This window comes from Oncorhynchus gorbuscha, linkage group LG16 (genome assembly GCF_021184085.1).
Source record: "Oncorhynchus gorbuscha isolate QuinsamMale2020 ecotype Even-year linkage group LG16, OgorEven_v1.0, whole genome shotgun sequence".
NCBI lineage: Eukaryota > Metazoa > Chordata > Actinopteri > Salmoniformes > Salmonidae > Oncorhynchus > Oncorhynchus gorbuscha.
The window spans coordinates 76,637,695-76,659,434 of NC_060188.1; the positions used below are offsets into that span (position 1 = coordinate 76,637,695).

Consider the following 21,740-nt stretch of genomic DNA (forward strand, 5'->3'; position numbering starts at 1 on the left):
TTTCACTCTCTAGTTGGATTAGTATGCTAATGTCCTCCCTACCCACTGTCAAATCCCTGGCAGGCCAAAAAGGAAAACACTGACACAGGAGGAACAGAACAAACTTCATACAGTAAGGTTGATTTACAGAAAAACAATTAGGCTAAGGAGGGTACTTGAACTTTGCTCGACATTTTTTAAGTCTATAGACTGTGTGTGGCCTCCTTACAGAGTCATCACTCTGAATAACAGCGCTATAACCTTTTCAAAGAGCGGCCAGCCACCCCCAGGCTCTTCACAGCCTGAAATGCACCCTGTGTCTACAGTTTTACAGAACAGTAACATTGGATAAGACTCAACATTAGTGATGCGGTCACAAAGACCTGCAAAATCACAGGTTCTGTATGGGGAGGAGAGTAAAATGGGTATGAAATTACTATTTTGGTCTCGCTTTTAAAGCAATTTCCATCAATGACCTTCAATGCCTGACTGACAGCTTGCAGTCAAACATAGACTATCCCACTGCTCAAACTGTAGGAAGACTTGAATGTAGGCATTCACCATAGAACAGGGCTATGGGTATTGGGGTATGGCTGACCGGTCGCCATCTCTCATCTTGCCGTAACACACACACACACACGTCTCCTCTAAATGAACGCTGGGTCCTGTCTGAGTGATGGAGCCAAGGAGACAGGGCAAGCAGAGTCTAGTCAGTCTGAAACAGATGGACAGCTACTGAAGCTGATGGTTCATCTATGCATCTCATACATTTATGGGATTTATTCATCCCGGACCAGCCAATAAGAGCCATCCTGTTTCATGTTAGCATAATTGTAATCAGAGCACGATATGAGAGACCCAGACTGTCTTTTTTCTTCTTTTTCATTTACCACAAAAAAAGACTAGTTTGAACTGCAGTACATTCAAACAACCCAGGCTCACTGTGTAGAGCAGAGCAGTACATTCAAACAACCCAGGCTCACTGTGTAGAGCAGAGCAGTACATTCAAACAACCCATGCTCACTGTGTAGAGCAGAGCAGGACATTCAAACAACCCAGGCTCACTGTGTAGAGCAGAGCAGGACATTCAAACAACCCAGGCTCACTGTGTAGAGCAGAGCAGTACATTCAAACAACCCATGCTCACTGTGTAGAGCAGAGCAGGACATTCAAACAACCCAGGCTCACTGTGTAGAGCAGAGCAGGACATTCAAACAACCCAGGCTCACTGTGTAGAGCAGAGCAGTACATTCAAACAACCCAGGCTCACTGTGTAGAGCAGAGCAGGACATTCAAACAACCCAGGCTCACTGTGTAGAGAAGAGCAGTACATTCAAACAACCCAGGCTCACTGTGTAGAGCAGAGCAGTACATTCAAACAACCCAGGCTCACTGTGTAGAGCAGAGCAGTACATTCAAACAACCCAGGCTCACTGTGTAGAGCAGAGCAGGACATTCAAACAACCCAGGCTCACTGTGTAGAGCAGAGCAGGACATTCAAACAACCCAGGCTCACTGTGTAGAGCAGAGCAGGACATTCAAACAACCCAGGCTCACTGTGTAGAGAAGAGCAGGACATTCAAACAACCCAGGCTCGCTGTGTAGAGCAGAACAGGACATTCAAACAACCCAGGCTCGCTGTGTAGAGCAGAGCAGGACATTCAAACAACCCAGGCTCGCTGTGTAGAGCAGAGCAGGACATTCAAACAACCCAGGCTCACTGTGTAGAGCAGAGCAGTACATTCAAACAACCCATGCTCGCTGTGTAGAGCAGAGCAGGACATTCAAACAACCCAGGCTCACTGTGTAGAGCAGAGCAGGACATTCAAACAACCCAGGCTCACTGTATAGAGCAGAGCAGGACATTCAAACAACCCAGGCTCACTGTGTAGAGCAGAGCAGGACATTCAAACAACCCAGGCTCACTGTGTAGAGCAGAGCAGGACATTCAAACAACCCAGGCTCGCTGTGTAGAGCAGAGCAGGACATTCAAACAACCCAGGCTCGCTGTGTAGAGCAGAGCAGGACATTCAAACAACCCAGGCTCACTGTGTAGAGCAGAGCAGGACATTCAAACAACCCAGGCTCACTGTGTAGAGCAGAGCAGGACATTCAAACAACCCAGGCTCACTGTGTAGAGCAGAGCAGGACATTCAAACAACCCAGGCTCACTGTGTAGAGCAGAGCAGGACATTCAAACAACCCAGGCTCACTGTGTAGAGCAGAGCAGGACATTCAAACAACCCAGGCTCACTGTGTAGAGCAGAGCAGGACATTCAAACAACCCAGGGCAGTTCTGCTCTACACAGTCAGCGTGCACAAGGCCTGAGGCAGACAACAATGAGCCTCCTTTCCATTGAGATTAGCTCCTGTACACAAGGTATTACAACAGTGTTAAGCAGGGTTTGGCAGACTGTTATTTCTATACAATTGATGCACTTACTCAGAAATGTATGGAAAATAAATACAATGGGTGAATATAGGAACATCCCTGGAAAGACTGCTGGCTGATGCTTTTTGAGAGAACCATGAACCACATTTGTGAGCAGGAGAGAGTGAACTATTCATATTCTTTTAAACATTTCTTTACACCTAGGCCTATATGCAAAACCAAAAATACAATCTCCAACCAAAAATACAATTCTCTACTAGAATGGGGGGGGGGGGGGGTTGAAAATGAGACTTACAGACACATTGACAGCTTGGGGGAAGCAGGTAACCTGAACACACAGTCCATGAACACATCCAGTGCTGGCAGGGCATCATTAATAGTTATCTGGTACAGGGTCTTTGGCTCATTCAACCCTGTCCTTGCACAGCTCAAAGGTGCTAAGGTAAAAATCACCGCTTTTGCTTTGGGCATGGAGCCTGGCAATAGCAGAGAGAGCATAACCAGTAAACAGCACCTTCTCGATCCTCATCCCACACTGGCTGTGGATAACCCATGGGCATGCTGGATTACCTTTGGAATAGGCCTAATGCAAATCAAATTAACTGTATTTGTCACATACACATGGTTAGCAGATGTTAATGAGAGTGTAGCGAAATGCTTGTGCTTCTAGTTCTGACCATGCAGTAATATCTAACAAGTAATCTAACCTAAAAAGTTCATAACAAGTACCTTATACATACACAAGTGTAAAGGAATGAATACAAATATGTACATAAAAATATATGAATGAGTGATGCCCAAACAGCATAGGCAAGATGCAGTAGATGGTATAGATTACAGTATATACATATGAGATGATTAATGTAGGGTATGAAAACATTATATAAAGTGGCATTGTTTAAAGTGGCTAGTGATACATTTAATTACATCAAGATGGCAAGATGCAGTAGATGGTATAGCGTACAGTATATACATATGAGATGAGTAATGTAGGGTATGTAAGCATTATATAAAGTGGCTAGTGATAAATTTATACCATCAATTTTTCCATTATAAAAGGGGCTAGAGTTGAGTCAGTATGTTGGCAGTAGCCACTCAATGTTAGCGATGGCTGTTTAACAGTCTGATGGCCTTGAGATAGAAGCTGTTTTACAGTCTCTCGGTCCCTGCTTTGATGCACCTGAACTGACCTCGCCTTCTAGATGATAGCAGGGTGAACAGGCAGTGGCTCGGGTGGTTGTTGTCCTTGATGATCTTTATGGCCTTCCTGTGACATCGGGTGGTGTAGGTGTCCTGGAGGGCAGGTAGTTTGCCCCCGGTGATGCGTTGTGCAGACACAACCCTCTGGACTACCCTCTGGAGAGCCTTACGGTTGTGGGCGGAGCAGTTGACGTACCAGGCGGTGATACAGCCCGACAGGATGCTCTCGATTGTGCATCTGTAAAAGTTTGTGAGTGCTTTTGGTGAGAAGCCAAATTTCTTCAGCCTCCTGAGGTTGAAGAAGCGCTGCTGCGCCTTCTTCACCACGCTGTCTGTGTGGGTGGACCATTTCAGTTTGTCCGTGATGTGTACACCGAGGAACTTAAAACTTTCCACCTTCTCCACTCCTGTCCCGTCAATTTATATAGGGGGCTGCTCCCTCTGCTGTTTCCTGAAGTCCACAATCATCTCCTTCGTTTTATTGACATTAAGTGTGAGATTATTTTCCTGACAACACACTCCGAGGGCCCTCACCTCCTCCCTGTAGGCTGTCTCGTTGTTGTTGGTAATCAAGCCTACTACTGTAGTGTCGTCTGCAAACGTGATGATTTAGTTGGAGGCATACATGGCCACGCAGTCGTGGGTGAACAGGATGTACAGGAGAGGGCTGAGAACGCACCCTTGTGGGGACTCAGTGTTGAGGATCAGTGGGGTGGAGAGGTTGTTACCTACCCTCACCACCTGGGGTCAGCCCTTCAGGAAGTCCAGGACCCAGTTGCATAGGGCGGGGTCGAGACCCAGGGTCTCGAGTTTAATGACATGTTTGGAGGGTACTATGGTGTCAAATGTTGAGCTGTAATCGATGAACAGCATTCTTACATAAATATTCCTCTTGTCCAGATGGGTTAGGGCAGTGTGCAGTGTGATGGCGATTGCGTCGTCTGTGGACCAATTGGGATGGTAAGTGATATGGTCCTTGACTATTCTCTCAAAGCACTTCATGATGACGGAAGTGAGTGCTACAGGACGGTAGTCATTTAACTCAGTTACCTTAGCTTTCTTGGGAACAGGAACAGTGGTGGCCCTCTTGAAGCATGTGGAAACAGCAGACTGGGATACGGATTGATTGAATATGTCCGTAAACATACCAGCCAGCTGGTCTGTGCATGCTCTGAGGACGCGGCCGGGGAGGCCGTCTGGGCCTGCACCCTTGCGAGGGTTAACACGTTTGAATGTTTTACTCACGTTGGCGACAGTGAAGAAGAGCCCGCAGGTTTTGGTAGCGGGCTGTGTCAGTGACACTGTATTGTCCTCAAAGTGAAATTTTATTTAACCCCCTTTTCGTGTTATCCAATTGTTAGTAGCTACTATCTTGTCTCATCGCTACAACTCCCGGGAGAGACTAAGGTCGAAAGCCACACGTTCTCCGAAACACAACCCAACCAAGCCATACTGCTTCTTAACACAGCGTGCATCCAACCCGGAAGCCAGCAGCACCAATGTGTCGGAGGAAACACCGTGCACCTGGCGACCTGGTTAGCGTGCACTGCGCCCGGCCCGCCACAGAGTCGCTAGTGCGCGATGAGACAAGGATATCGCTACCGGCCAAACCCTCCCTAACCCGGACGACGCTAGCCCAATTCTGTGTCGCCCCATGGACCTCCCGGTATACGGCCGGCTGCGACAGAGCCTGGGCGCGAACCCAGAGTCTCTGGTTGCACAGCTAGCACTGTGATGCAGTGCCCTAGACCACTGTGCCACCCGGGAGGCGCAAATAAGTTGTTTAGTCTTTCTGGGAGCAAGACATCATGGTCCGCGACGGAGCTGGTTTTTCTTTTGTAGTCCGTGATTGACTGTAGACCCTGCCACATACCTCTCGTGTCTGAGCCGTTGAATTGCGACTCTACTATGTCTCTATACTGACGCTTAGCTTTTTGATTGCCTTGCGGAGGGAATAGCTACACTGTTTGTATTCGGTCATGTTTCCGGTCACCTTGCCCTGATTAAAAGCAGTGGTTCGCGCTTTCAGTTTTGCGCGAATTCTGCCCTCAATCCACAGTTTCTGGTTGGGGAATGTTTTAATAGACGCTGTAGGTACAACATCACCGATGCACTTTTTTAATAAACTGTTAATAACTGTTAATAACTGTTTAATAAACTAAAATGTTGTTGTTTGCCGCAATGCCGAACATATCCCAGTCCACGTGATCGAAGCAATCTTGAAGCGTGGAATCCGATTGGTCGGACCGGCATTGAACAGACCTGAGCGCGGGAGCTTCCTGTTTTAGTTTCTGTCTATAGGCTGGGAGCAACAAAATGGAGTCGTGGTCAGCTTTTCCAAAGGGAGGGCGGGGGAGGGCCTTGTGTGTCGCGGAAGTTAGAATAACAATGGTCAAGGGTTTTGCCAGCCTTTGTAGAACAAATCGATATGCTGATAGAATTTGGAGAGCCTTGTTTTCAGATTAGCCTTTTAAGTCAAACGACACCGCTGGTTCTGCTCACACTGCCCTACCCTGTGCTCTGACCTCTTTCTCCCCTCTCTCTCCAGATGAAATCTCGCGTCTTGTGACGGCCGGCCGCCCAAAACCTGCCCGCTTGACCCTATCCCCTCCTCTCTTCTCCAGACCATTTCCGGAGACCTTCTCCCTTACCTCACCTCGCTCATCAACTCATCCCTGACCGCTGGCTACGTCCCTTCCGTCTTCAAGAGAGCGAGAGTTGCACCCCTTCTGAAAAAACCTACACTCAATCCCTCCGATGTCAACAACTACAGACCAGTATCCCTTCTTTCTTTTCTCTCCAAAACTCTTGAACGTGCCGTCCTTGGCCAGCTCTCCCGCTATCTCTCTCAGAATGACCTTCTTGATCCAAATCAGTCAGGTTTCAAGACTAGTCATTCAACTGAGACTGCTCTTCTCTGTATCACGGAGGCGCTCCGCACCGCTAAAGCTAACTCTCTCTCCTCTGCTCTCATCCTTCTAGACCTATCGGCTGCCTTCGATACTGTGAACCATCAGATCCTCCTCTCCACCCTCTCCGAGTTGGGCATCTCCGGCGCGGCCCACGCTTGGATTGCGTCCTACCTGACAGGTCGCTCCTACCAGGTGGCGTGGCGAGAATCTGTCTCCTCACCACGCGCTCTCACCACTGGTGTCCCCCAGGGCTCTGTTCTAGGCCCTCTCCTATTCTCGCTATACACCAAGTCACTTGGCTCTGTCATAACCTCACAGGGTCTCTCCTATCATTGCTATGCAGACGACACACAATTAATCTTCTCCTTTCCCCCTTCTGATGACCAGGTGGCGAATCGCATCTCTGCATGTCTGGCAGACATATCAGTGTGGATGACGGATCACCACCTCAAGCTGAACCTCGGCAAGACGGAGCTGCTCTTCCTCCCGGGGAAGGACTGCCCGTTCCATGATCTCGCCATCACGGTTGACAACTCCATTGTGTCCTCCTCCCAGAGCGCTAAGAACCTTGGCGTGATCCTGGACAACACCCTGTCGTTCTCAACTAACATCAAGGCGGTGGCCCGTTCCTGTTCATGCTCTACAACATCCGCAGGTTCATGCTCTACAACATCCGCAGAGTACGACCCTGCCTCACACAGGAAGCGGCGCAGGTCCTAATCCAGGCACTTGTCATCTCCCGTCTGGATTACTGCAACTCGCTGTTGGCTGGGCTCCCTGCCTGTGCCATTAAACCCCTACAACTCATCCAGAACGCCGCAGCCTGTCTGGTGTTCAACCTTCCCAAGTTCTCTCACGTCACCCCGCTCCTCCGCTCTCTCCACTGGCTTCCAGTTGAAGCTCGCATCCGCTACAAGACCATGGTGCTTGCCTACGGAGCTGTGAGGGGAACGGCACCTCAGTACCTCCAGGCTCTGATCAGGCCCTACACCCAAACAAGGGCACTGCGTTCATCCACCTCTGGCCTGCTCGCCTCCCTACCACTGAGGAAGTACAGTTCCCGCTCAGCCCAGTCAAAACTATTCGCTGCTCTGGCCCCCCAATGGTGGAACAAACTCCCTCACGACGCCAGGACACCGGAGTCAATCACCACCTTCCGGAGACACCTGAAACCCAACCTCTTTAAGGAATAACTAGGATAGGATAAAGTAATCCTTCTCACCCCCCCCCCTTTAAGATTTAGATGCACTATTGTAAAGTGACTGTTCCACTGGATGTCATAAGGTGAATGCACCAATTTGTAAGTCGCTCTGGATAAGAGCGTCTGCTAAATGACTTAAATGTAAATGTAAATGTTAAAATCCCTAGCTGCAATAAATGCAGCCTCAGGATGTGGTTTCCAGTTTACATAGAGTCGAATTAAGTTATTTCAGGGCAGTCGAGGTGTCTGCTTGGGGGGAGGGGGGGATATACACGACTGTGATTATGATCGAAGAGAATTCTCTTGAAGATAATGCGGTCGGCATTTGATTGTGAGGAATTCTAAATCAGGTGAAGAAAAGGACTTGAGTTCCTGTATGTTGTTATGATCACACCACGTCTCGTTAATCATAAGGCATACACCTCGCCCACCTTCTTACCAGAGATAGGCTGGTTTCTGTCGGCGCAATCGGCGCAATACGTGAAGAAATCAGGTGGCTGTACCGACTCAGATAGCGTGTCTCGAGTGAACCATGTTTCTGTCAAAACAAAGAACTTTACAGTCTCTGATGTCTCTCTGGAATGCTACCCTTGCTCGAATTTCGTCTACCTTGTTGTCAAGAGACTGCACATTGGGGAGTAGTGTGCTCGGGAGTGGTGTGCGATGTGCCCGTCTGTGGAGCCTGACCAGAAGACCGCTCCGTCTGCCCCTTCTACGGCGCCGTTGTTTTGGGTCGCCGGCTGGGATCCGATCCATTGTCCTGGGTGGTAGGCCAAACAGAGGATCCGCTTCGGGAAAGTCGTATTCCTGGTCGTAATGTTGGTGAGTTGACGTTGCTCTTATATCCAATAGTTCCTCCCGACTGTATGTAATAAAACCTACGATTTCTGGGGTAACATTGTAAGAAATAACACACACACAAAAAAATGCTGCATAGTTTCCTAGGAACGCGAAGCGAGGCGGCCATCTCTGTCGGCGCCGGAAGTTTCACAGTTAGTGAGGTACAGTGCACAGACAAATCTCTGCATTGTCATACAGACGTTCCCCATTAAAATTCCCCATCCTGGGTTTTCCATTCCACATCACTGAAGCTTTGTATTGGCTGCCTCAGAGAATATAATTTAGTCAACAATACTCTTTATGACAATATGCCCGCTGTGTGCTCTGCTCTTATGTCGTCATAATATATTTTCTAAATATTATTATTATTATTTATTATTATTATTATTATTCATTATGGACTACCGCCTACGCTGGGTTTGAATCGGATGGACTACCGCCTACGCTGGGTCTGAATCGGATGGACTACCGCCTACGCTGGGTCTGAATCAGATGGACTACCGCCTACGCTGGGTTTGAATCAGATGGACTACCGCCTACGCTGGGTGTGAATCAGATGGACTACCGCCTACGCTGGGTCTGAATCAGATGGACTACCGCCTACGCTGGGTTTGAATCAGATGGACTACCGCCTACGCTGGGTTTGAATCAGATGGACTACCGCCTACGCTGGGTCTGAATCAGATGGACTACCGCCTACGCTGGGTTTGAATCAGATGGACTACCGCCTACGCTGGGTCTGAATCAGATGGACTACCGCCTACGCTGGGTCTGAATCAGATGGACTACCGCCTACGCTGGGTTTGAATCAGATGGACTACCGCCTACGCTGGGTTTGAATCAGATGGACTACCGCCTACGCTGGGTCTGAATCAGATGGACTACCGCCTACGCTGGGTTTGAATCAGATGGACTACCGCTGGTTTGAATCAGATGGACTACCGCCTACGCTGGGTTTAAATTGGATTGTTTTACGTTTCTGGGTTTCTCTTTCCTCCACCCATATCCTTCTTGTTGACATTGTTGGGAAACAAAACGGATATCCATTTACATCTACTTATTTTATATTTCCTCTTACCATTCATATCTTAGATATGTATTAAAGCTGAGGATTTGTGCTTCCCATAAAGCCTGCTCTTTCACCCTGGACAATTTCTGATGGGTGGTTTTAATGGGTATGGATGGGCTGAAGAATGGGAAGACAGAGAGAGGACTGCAAACTCAGATGCTTGGATCTAATGAAAAAAAAAAAAAACCCTTAGGCTATCAGACCATAGCCCAACAACTAGAGCCGCAACAGATGGGTTTACAATATGAATCAACTTGAGAAATGGTTCATGCCTTACAAATACACTGCTCAAAAAAATAAAGGGAACACTAAAATAACAGTGTTATGAGCTGCACTACCTGAGCCACTTGTGTGGGTTGTAGACTCCGTCTCATGGTACCACTAGAGTGAAAGCACCACCAGCATTCAAAAGTGACCAAAACATCAGCCAGGAAGCATAGGAACTGAGAAGTGGTCTGTGATCACCACCTGCAGAACCACTCCTTTATTGGGGGTGTCTTGCTAATTGCCTATAATTTCCACCTGTTGTCTATTCCATTTGCACAACAACATGTGACATTTATTGTCAATCAGTGTTGCTTCCTAAGTGGACAGTTTGATTTCACAGAAGTGTGATTGACTTAGAGTTACATTGTGTTGTTTAAGTGTTCCCTTTATTTTTTTGAGCAGTGTACATGCATATTATGCTGCAGGTGCTCAAGCTTTCTGACAGAAGAGGCTTTGACAAAAAAGTACATCGGGGAGTCACTGTAGCCCCCCCAAAAAATCTAGCTAGAGTGAACACACACACACACACAAAGAGCAATAACTATCTGATTTGATCTACAGATGCTTTGCGTCTATGATCCGCCCACTGACTGCCAGTCTCACCTGCTGGGAGTGGAAACCCAGACAGATCAACGCACGCAATAATCAAAAGGCCCATCTGCTTCTTGTCAAAACACAGTGACAGATGTTTTTCTGTCTCACTTTATAGATTAGCATGGTGGGTGAAGAATCTACAGAACCAGACTGTACGACAGAAAGGGCAGACTTGTCAAAAGTAAAGAGTTAGATCCATCTCAACCAATCATGTGTTACGGTGCTCTACAAGTACGTATGCTCTCAATTTGGTCAAAAACAAATCCTTTAAACAAGCCTTTGTATCTCCTTAGGGTTTAATAATCCCTTTTCAATCATAATTGTAACTGTTTGTTTTGCTTGCTTACCCTCCAGAGACAAAGTGGCTGTTATACCTGCCTGGTAATATTTTGTCCACAAAGGAAAAATGTTCCTACAGTATAGTTTTGGCTACAGTGTCTTTCACTGCCAAACTCCTCTATACCCACCCACCAAGCCCTCCTCTGCTTTCCCATCAGAGTAGGCAACGCTGTTCATTATGCGGTTAACGGTCACAGATTCCTTCAAAATCATTAAAAAGATGTTAATAAAAACAGAGAAGTCATGAGAAAAGACTGGCAAAATGCTCCCCGCAGGGTACTCATACAGGAGAGAACTCCTTTTCTATGCTTAATGATAAGCTCTAGTCCTCACAGAGCGGCTTGGAAAACACAGGACTTTGGTCCCTGGACTAATCCAAAATTACCTCTGCCTGCTGCCTTCCCAGTAAAGGGCAGATAACATTACTCCGAGTGCAATCAGGCAGCATGTGTATTCTGCACCATATTGTACACAAAATAACAGGCTGTTTGAAATTGCAAACAGAGCAACGACCCCCATAATTCCCCCTCCCCAATGGCTAGATCCTATAGGTTAGGGCCAGGACAATACCAGTATCACAATACCCGTTAGTATCGTTGGCAAAGAAACAAAAATGGAAGCAGATTTAACTTCTTTAACAAAACAGCACTAATGTTGGGAACAAAAATGTGTCATCCCGATTCAAATTCATTTTCCAAGCAATAGCACACAATATTTTACATACAGACGGTTATTAAAAAGGACCAAAGAGTTAGATCTGATTTGTGTTATTATTTTTGCCATTAATAAAACATTGCGATACTGCTATCGTTCCGGCCCTAAACACCCAGTCTCTCTGCCCCTTCACCATATAAAAAAATAAAAAAAGACCAAATAGATTTAAAAAGATGGCAGCTAGCCCATATTTAAACACTACATCCTTAGGAGGTAAAAGGTGATTAATATGGATGCACGGGAGAAATGGCTTCGTAACCAAACCATTTACAATTTCCCTGTAAGCGGAGCAGGGACCTCTCAGAGGTCACTTTACCACCTCCATTGACTGTCTCACAAAAAGAGGAAACAGGGCTGAAATCCAGTACAGATTGTTCAGTAAAAATACAATTCCCAGTAAGCGAAAACAAACTCTTGGTAATAATAGTTATACTTTTGTTTAGCACCATGACTAGGCCTAATAGCCTAGCTGTGTACTGAATAGGAAGCAAAAACGACTGCATAAAAGGGAAAGACTGGTTGAACATATAACTTGTATCTTACATGTCACCGGCACATGAGAGTGAGTGGGACTGCGGAACACGGTAGGCAATATAGCCTCCTGCAGAGTAACAAAGGGATATATATAGATATATACAGTGCCCTCAGTAAGTATTTAGACTAGAGGTCGACCGATTAATCGGAATTCATAACATTCATAACAATCGGAAATCAATATTTTTTTGGTTTTTACACCTTTATTTAATCTTTATTTAACTAGGCGAGTTAGTTAGGAACACATTCTTATTTTCACTGACAGCCTAGGAACGGTGGGTTAACTGCCTCATTCAGGGGCAGAAAGACAGATTTTCAGCTTGTCAGCTCACGGATCCAAGCTTGCAACCTTACAGCTAGTCCAACGCAATGACGACCTGCCTCTCTCTCTCTCGTTGCACTCCACAAGGAGCCTGCCTGTTACGCAAATGCAGTAAGCCAAGGTAAGTTGCTAGCTAGCATTAAACTTATCTTATAAAAAACAATCAATCATAATCACTAGTTAACTACACATGGTTGATGATATTACTAGATATTATCTAGCGTGTCCTGTGTTGCATATAATCTGACTGAGCATACAAGTATCTGACTGAGCGGAGGTAGGCAGAAGCAGGCACGTAAACATTCATTCAAACAGCACTTTCGTGGGGTTTTCCAGCAGCTCTTCGTTGTGCGTCAAGCATTGCACTGTTTATGACTTCAAACCTATCAACTCCCGAGATGAGGCTGGTGTGACCGAAGTGAAATGGCTGGCTAGTTAGTGCGCGCTAATAGCGTTTCAAACTTCACTCGCTCTGAGCCTTGGGGTGGTTGTTTCCCTTGCTCTGCATGGGTAACGCTGCTTTGATGTGGTGGCTGTTGTCGTTGTGTTGCTGCTTTGAGCCCAGGGAGGAGCGAGGAAAGGGCGGAAGCTATACTGTTACACTGGCAATACTAAAGTGCCTATAAGAACATCCAATAGTCAAAGGTTAATGAAATACAAATGGTATGGAGGGAAATAGTCCTATAATAACCACAACCTAAAACTTCTTACCTGGGAATATTGAAGACTCATGTTAAAAGGAACCACCAGCTTTCATATGTTCTCATGTTCTGAGCAAGGAACTGAAACGTTAGCTTTCTTACATCCAACACTTAGTTTTTGCAATATTTAAACCAAATTGAACATGTTTCATTATCTACTTGAGGCTAAATTGATTTTATTGATTATTATATTATAATAATATATTATTATATATTATATATATTATTATTATTACATTAAGTTAAAATAAGTGTTAATTCAGTATTGTTGTAATTGTCATTATTACAAATACATTTTTTATATTTTTTTGTTATTTTTTGCATTTAAAAAAAAAAGGTTAATTTAAAAAAAAGTTGTTAAAAAAATAAATAAAAAATTGGCCGATTAATCGCTATCGGCTTTTTTGGTCCTCCAATAAATTGGTATCGGCATTGAAAAATCATAATCGGTCAACCTTTCATTTAGACCCCTTGACTTTTTCCACATTTTGTAAAGTTACAGCCTTATTCTAAAATTGATTTAAATTCCCCCCCCCACACCATAATGACAAGTCAAAAATGTTTTTTGAAATCACATTTCAATATCACATTTACAAAAGTATTCAGATCCTTTACTCAGTACTTTGTTGAAGCACCTTTGGCAGTGATTACAGCCTCAAGCCTTCTTGGCTATGATGCTACAAGCTTGGCACACCTGTGTTTGGGGAGTTTATTCCATTCTTCTCAGCAGATCCTCTCAAACTCTGTTAGGTTGGATGGGGAGCATTGCTGCACAACAATTTTCAGGTCACTCCAGAGATGCTTGATCAGGTTCACTCAAGGACATTCAGAGACGTGTCCCGAAGCCACTCTAGCGTTGTCTTGGCTGTGTGCTTAGGATCATTGTCCTGTTGGAAGGTGAACCTTCACCCCAGAAGGAGGTCCTGAGTGCTCTGGAGCAGGTTTTCATCAAGGATCTCCCTGTACTTTGCTCCATTCATCTTTCCCTCGATCCTAACTAGTCTCCCAGTCCCTGCCGCTGAAAAAACACCCCCACAGCATGATGCTGCCACCACCATGCTTCACCATAGGGATGGTGCCAAGTTTCCTCCCAGACATGATGCTTGGCATTCAGACCAAAGAGTTGAATCTTGGTTCATCAGACCAGAGAATCTTGTTTCGCCAGAGTCCTTTGGGTGTCTTTTGGCAAACTCCAGGCGGGCTGTCATATGCCTTTTACTGAAGATTACTTCCGTCTGGCCACTCTACCACAAAGACCTGATTGGTGGAGTGATGCAGAGATGATTGTCCTTCTGGAAGATTCTCCCATCTCCACAGAGGAACTCTGTAGCTCTGTCAGAGTGACCATCGGGTTCTTGGTCACCTCCCTGACCAAGGCCCTTCTCACCTGATTGCTCAGTTTGTCCGGGTGGCCAGCTCTAGGAAGAGTCTTGGCTGTTCCAAACTTCAACAGCGATGGAAACATTTTGGGTGTGAATATCACCTTCACAATCCAAAATAATTTCCAAACCTCTAGGTGAAATAATAGTAGCTAGATAAGTCATAACTCCAGGCTAAATCTACAAACACTTCATTGGCTTGAAACCTAGTAGAGCTCAACAGAAACCAAACATTAGGAAACCCCCTATAAAAAAGGCCACTAAAATGTGCAGTTGTGTCACAACACAATGCCACAGATGTCTCAAGTTGAGGGAGCGTGCAATTGGCATGCTGACTGCAGTCATGTCCACCGGAGCTGTTGCCAAAGAATTATGTTAATTTCGCTACCATAAGCCACCTCCAATGTCGTTTTAGAAAATATTCCATTATGTCCAACTGGCCTCACAACCGCAGGCCACGTGTATAGTGTCTTGCGGATGAGTGGTTTTCTGACGTTAACATTTTGAACAGAGTGCCCCAAGGTGGAGGTGGGGTTATGGTATTTGCAGGCATAAGCTACGGACAATGAATACAATTGCATTATAATCGATGACGAGCTACTGGTGGCCCATTGTCGTTCCATTCATCCAACGCCATCATCTCATGTTTCAGCATGATAATGCACAGACCCATGTCACAAAGATCTGTACAAAATTCCTGGAAGCTGAAAATGTCCCTTTTTTTCATGGCTTGCATACCCATTGATCATGTTTGGGATGCTCTGGACAGACAGCATGTTCCAGTTCCCGCCAATATCCAGTAACTTTGCACAGGCAAAGAAGAGGAGTGGGACAACATTCCACAGGCCACAATCAATAGCCTGATCAACTCTATGTGGAGGAGATGTGTGGTGCTGCATGAGGGAAATGGTGGTCACACCAGATACTGACTGGTTTTCTGATCTTTTTAAGGTATCTGTGATCAACAGATGCATATCTGTATTCCCAGTCATATGAACTCCATAGATTACATCCTAATGAATTGATTTAAATTGAATGATTTCCTTATATGAACTGTAACTCAGTCAAATCTTTGAAACTGTTACATTTATATTGTTGTTATATATATTTTTTATAAAAATGTTCTAAACCTTACTAACAATATTAATCACATTTAGGCCAAGGGACCATGGAATAAGATGAGTATAATTTAATTAATTAATTAGTTCTGGGAGGCTCACACGGGATATTGATATCCACAGTACTGCACCAATTCTTTGTTTTTAACATAAATGCAATATAATTTAAGCTTAAAAACTGCAGTTCTCTTTCTGCCTCATGGATTAAAAAATATATATACACTGCTCAAAAAAAGGGAACACTAAAATAACACATCCTAGATCTGAATGAATGAAATATTTTTATTAAATACTTTCTTCTTCACATAGTTGAATGTGCTGACAACAAAATCACACAAAAATGATCGATGGAAATCAAATTTATCAACCCATGGAGGTCTGGATTTGGAGTCACACTCAAAATTAAAGTGGAAAACCACACTACAGGCTGTTCCAACTTTGATGTAATGTCCTTAAAACAAGTCAAAATGAGGCTCAGTAGTTTGTGTGGCCTCCACGTGCCTATAGGACCTCACTACAATGCCTGGGCATGCTCCTGATGAGGTGGCGGATGGTCTCCCCAGGGATCTCCTCCCAGACCTCGACTAAAGCATCCGCCAACTCCTGGACAGTCTGTGGTGCAACGTGGCGTTGGTGGATGGAGCGAGACATGATGTCCCAGATGTGCTCAATTGGATTCAGGTCTGGGGAACGGGTGGGCCAGTCCATAGCATCAATGCCTTCCTCTTGCAGGAACTGCTGACACACTCCAGCCACATGAGGTCTAGCATTGTCTTGCATTAGGAGGAACCCAGGGCCAACCGCACCAGCATATGGTCTCACAAGTGGTCTGAGGATCTCATCTGGGTACCTAATGGCAGTCAGGCTACCTCTGGCGAGCACATGGAGGGCTGTGCGGCCCCCCAAAGAAATGCCACCCCACACCATGACTGACCCACAGCCAAACCGGTCATGCTGGAGGATGTTGCAGGCAGCAGAAACGTTCTCCATGGCATCTCCAGACTCTGTCACATGTGCTCAGTGTGAACCTGCTTTCATCTGTGAAGAGCACAGGGTGCCAGTGGCGAATTTGACAATCTTGGTGTTCTCTGGCAAATGCCAAACGTCCTGCACGGTGTTGGGCTGTAAGCACAACCCCCACCTGTGGACGTCGGGCCCTCATACCACCCTCATGGAGTCAGAAACAGACCGTTTGAGCAGACACATGCACATTTGTGGCCTGCTGGAGGTCATTTTGTAGGGCTCTGGCAGTGCTCCTCCTGCTCCTCCTTGCACAAAGGTGGAGGTAGCAGTCCTGCTGCTGGGTTGTTGCCCTCCTATGGCATCCTCCACGTCTCCTGATGTACTGACCTGTCTCCTGGTAGCACCTCCATGCTCTGGACACTACGCTGACAGACACAGCAAAACTTCTTGCCACAGCTCGCATTGATGTGCCATCCTGGATGAGCTGCACTACCTGAGCCACTTGTGTGGGTTGTGGACTCAGTCTCATGCTACCACTAGAGTGAAAGCACCACCAGCATTCAAAAGTGACCAAAACATCAGCCAGGAAGCATGGGAACTGAGAAGTGGTCTGTGGTCCCCACCTGCAGAACCACTCCTTTATTGGTGGTGTCTTGCTAATTGCCTATAATTTCCACCTGTTGTCTATTCCATTTGCACAACAGCATGTGAAATGTATTGTCAATCAGTGTTGCTTCCTAAGTGGACAGTTTGATTTCACAGAAGTGTGATTGACTTAGAGTTACATTGTGTTGTTTAAGTGTTCCCATTATTTTTTTGAGCAGTGTATATTATTAGACGCCAAGAGGCGGGCCTTTAAAATGTTCCTTCCCAGGGCATGGGACCTGGTTCATCCAGCCATGCACTGCCAAAGTCATAGTAAAACTCCTTGTATGCTACTTTTCTCTCAATGTAGTTGTGTTCTGATTATGAGGGGTTCCCTGATGGAGACCTGCATGGAGAGCAGAGGGGAACAGGCCAGAAGATGACAAATCCCCTCTCATCATGGATCAAGAGTCTGGAGATAATGTGCTGATGGGGTGTGAGAAGATCTGTGTAAAACCCCAGGGAGATGACTGTTTGTAATTCGACCCGATCTGTTAGCCTCTGATACACTAACTACAGACTGGCCAAGCCATAAAAAGCTTAGTGAACCGTTGCTCGGGTGAAGACAAAGCACAAGCCAAGCCAAGCCAATATCTAGAATGTCAATTAGAGCAGAGTATGTCGATATATCAGTTTGGCTACAAGGCTACTCAGTCAATGTCTGGCATTCCCACTAGGCCTGGGTTATATCATTCCAGTATAATAAACACATCTAAGCATATTTTCCATCCTCCAACCCAAATGTTCCCCAAAATGAATGTTGTCTGTCAAAACCAACACAGACATTACAGGCAAAGCCAAAACAATGTAGGTGTATTTAGATTGGCTTTAAGCGCCGTCATATATTAAACAGAGCATTACACACTGAGTGACAGCTGAAATTAAGAAACACAATATATACACAAAGGTATGTGGACAACCCTTGAAATTTTTGGATTTGGCTATTTCAGCCACACTCGTTGCTGACAGGTGTATAACACTGAGCACACAGCCATGCAAACTCCATAGACAAACATTGGAGTAGAATGGTTTTACTGAAGAGCTCAGTGACTTCCAACGTGGAACCGTCAAAGGATGCCACCTCTCCAACAAGTAAGTTCATCAAATTCCTGCCCTACTAGAGCTGTCCCAGTCAACTATAAGTGCTGATATTTGGAAGTGGAAACTTCTAGGAGCAACAAAGGCTCAGCCGCAAAGTGGTAGGCCACACGCTCACAGAACAATGTATAGTGCCAACTGTAAAGTTTGGTGGAGGAGGAATAATGGTTTGGGGCAGTTTTTCATGGTTCGGCTATGCCCCTTAGCTCCAGTGAAGGTAAATCTTAACACTACAGCATACAATGACATTATACACCAGTGTTTCCCAACCCTGGTCCTCAAGTACCCCCAACAGTACACAGTTTCAGCACTTGACAAACACCTCAATTCACTCATTGAGGGCTTGATGATTCTTTTATTTAACCAGGCAAGTAAGTAAAGAACAAATTCTTATTTTACAATGACGGCCAAACAACCCCGGCCAAACCCTCCCTAACCTGGACGACACTGGGCCAATTGTGCGCCGCCCTATGGGACTCCCGATCAAGGCCGGTTGTGATACAGTCCGGGATCAAACCCGGGTCTGCAGTGACGCTTCTAGCACTGAGATGCAGTGCCTCAGACCACTGTGCCACTCAGGAGCCCAAGTTGATGCAGGTGTGGTTGACCATGGTTACAATAAAAATGTGTACTGTTGGGGGTACTCGAGGGCCAGGAACTCAGTTTGGGGAAGGTCTTTTCCTGTTTCAGCATGGCAATGCCTCTGTGCACAAAGCGAAGTCCATACAGCTCCTGAGTGGCACAGCGGTCTAAGGCACTGCATCTTAGCGCAAGAGGCATCACTACAGTCCCTGGTTCAAATCCAGGCTGTATCACATCTGGGCGTGTTTGGGGGTCCCATAGGGCAGCGCACAATTGGCCCAGCGTCGTCTGGGTTTGGCCATCATTGTAAATAAGAATTTGTTCTTAACCGACTTGCCTAGTTAAATAAAGGTTACTTTAAAAATAAAAATGTTTGTCAAGATCGGCCTGCTCTGACCTCAACTACATCTTACACCTTTGGGATGAATTAGAACACCAACTGCGAACCAGGCTTAATCACTAATGCTTGTGGCTGAATGGAAGCAAGTCCCAGCAGCAATGTTCCAACATCTAGTGGAAAGCCTTCCCAGAAGAGTAGAGGCTGTTATAGCAGCAAAGGGAGGGACCAACTCCATATTAATGCACATGATTTTGGAATGAGATGTTCAACGAGCAGGTGTTCACATACTTTTGGTCATATACTGTAATTAGCCACTGCTATTCAAAATGCAGATTTGACAGAATTATTAATGTAGAGGCCAGTCAAACGGATTGAATGTCAACTGAAGATGTATGAATACATTTCCGTAGTGGGCATGTGGGGGAGGGTTAGTTAGAGCATTTTTCATTTAGTTTAATTACATTCTTTCAAAGGCCATAATGTTTATTTCAGGATTTTAATATATTCCGAGGCAATCCCATTATGATGCCAAATGATGTGAGTGGGCAGGAGTGAGAGCAGGTCCTCCCTGATGTGTCAGATGCTTCATGTTATAATATTCATCCAGACAGAGGCCTTTCACTTACTGAGGCATGGAGTTGAATGGAATGAGTCTCAGGACTATCATCATGTATATGGCCTGATGGGCTTCAAAAGACTATCAATCAAAATTGTATTTACAAAGCCTGTTTACATCAGCAGATGTCACAAATTGCTTATACAGAAACCCAGCAAAAAACCACAAAGAGCAAGCAGAAGACTACACTGAGAACACAGCGACTTCAATAAAATATTCATTAAGTTTTGTCATGGATATAAAAGTTAGATAGTAAGTTGTTATTGCCATGATGTATCTCGTATAGGCTATGCTTAAACCACAGATGGGAAGAAGCTGTGACTTCCCATCTCTCTAGCCAAAAAAATGATCTGACACAGCCAGGAAAGCATGCAGGATAGAATTTCAGTCCATGCTATCCGGTATCCCTGGGACGTTCCTACTACTGCACTGAAGTTGACATTAAAAATTGTTGGGGGTTAGGGACGTCCCAAGGATCCTAGGATAGATAGCATGGTGCATAATATACATGGGCAAACTCTGCCTCTAGGTGCAACCGCCAAACTCTGCCTCTAAGTGCAATGATCCCTCCTCCGGCATTGACAATAGACGTGGAAACTAAGCCTTTGGAGTCAGCTTTGAAGGGCCAATAACATACTTCAAAGCATTTCCTGTAACCGCTGGGATTCTGACACATAAGTCGTCCTTTATTGCAGGCTGTACATCCGCCACAAAACCGTTCTGCTCGCCTCAGACAGACAGAGGGGTACTTCTGAATGGAACTTCATGCCATAACATACCCTTTTGGTGCTTCCACGCAGTGTTTTGACTAGTTCCAAGTGCGCACAAAGAGGGAATTGAATACAGTTAGCCTAATACTCAACATATATTTTTTTTAAATACCTGAATATGCTTTAAAAATGTTTCGGTCCTGTTGAAACAGGACAGTGACGTCCTGTGTCCCAATCCAATAGATTGTATATTCTAGTATTATAGCTCACATCTGTCCTACAGTTTCTCGAACTCGGTCCAAACCTATATTAGTGTGGTTTACTGGTCTCATTGCGCACAAGGCATTGATTTAAGTATTACATTAATCCATACTTATTCGATTCAACTGGCTATATGAATGCACCACAATTCATAAAAGGAGACCGATTGCCCTACATCCCCATAATTCAGAGCCACTTGGCGGCATTTACGTAAATCTACAAATCTCTACCATAGCCTAGGCTACTAACATGAATGCACCTGCTGATGACCGCAAACAATGCATTTGGCCTACTAAACGGATTGCATAGCATGGCGAGATAGCTTATTAATGATGGCAAATGAGGCAAAGCAATGTATTGACGACCAGAATAGTACATTAAAACAATTTCTTACATACAGCGTTCAGTGTTATCATAAGGCTTGTTTATATTTGGCTCGCCACGGCTCGATGCTTGCTCCCCTGCTCAGAAGGCGTATTTCCTTTGCCAAAGACACGTCGCTGAAGTCCGATGAGACTGAGAATTATCGGTTTGAAAATATCCATGAGAACCACTTTTAAAAAGTATTATTCGAAATGGCAAATGTCTTGATATTGAAATTGAAATCGTTTGTAGGTGTATTCATTCCAATGATCCTCTCATGTATTCTTCTCCCCACAGCCGACCGAACTGAAATATGTCGAAATGAATGAGATGAATTCTCACGACTGAAAAAAACGGGCATCCGACCAATCAATTAAGAGTATATTTGAATATTCCCACGGCTCGGCCAATCGTTTGAAACAGAAGGCGGTAACCACGGTGACGCCCCAAGCGTCTAGGTGAGCACGTTATTATTTCGCGGAAAAACTTAAAGGGGTAGTGCATGGCTCCTGTCGGTCTACAACAAAGGAGATGAAAAAAATGTCATTCACTCATGGTTGTTCGATAAGTACTTGATCAAACTCAGCCTACATACATGGGT

At 45.3% G+C, this 21,740-nt stretch overlaps 1 protein-coding gene across 4 annotated transcripts in view; it reads right to left on the minus strand.

The window, feature by feature from the left end:
• LOC124000471 (protein FAM222A-like) overlaps window positions 1–21,446 on the minus strand; it is a 45,456-nt gene extending 24,010 nt beyond the window's left edge. For 2 of the 4 annotated variants that reach the window (XM_046306845.1, XM_046306840.1), the window contains exon 1: window positions 21,175–21,446. The gene's annotated coding sequence lies outside the window, so the exon portion shown is untranslated. Of the gene's footprint in view, window positions 1–13,074; window positions 13,118–21,170 lie in introns of those variants that run through there. The other 2 variants (XM_046306841.1, XM_046306844.1) reach the window with 2 other exon arrangements.
• Between the last annotated feature and the right edge of the window lie 294 nt (window positions 21,447–21,740).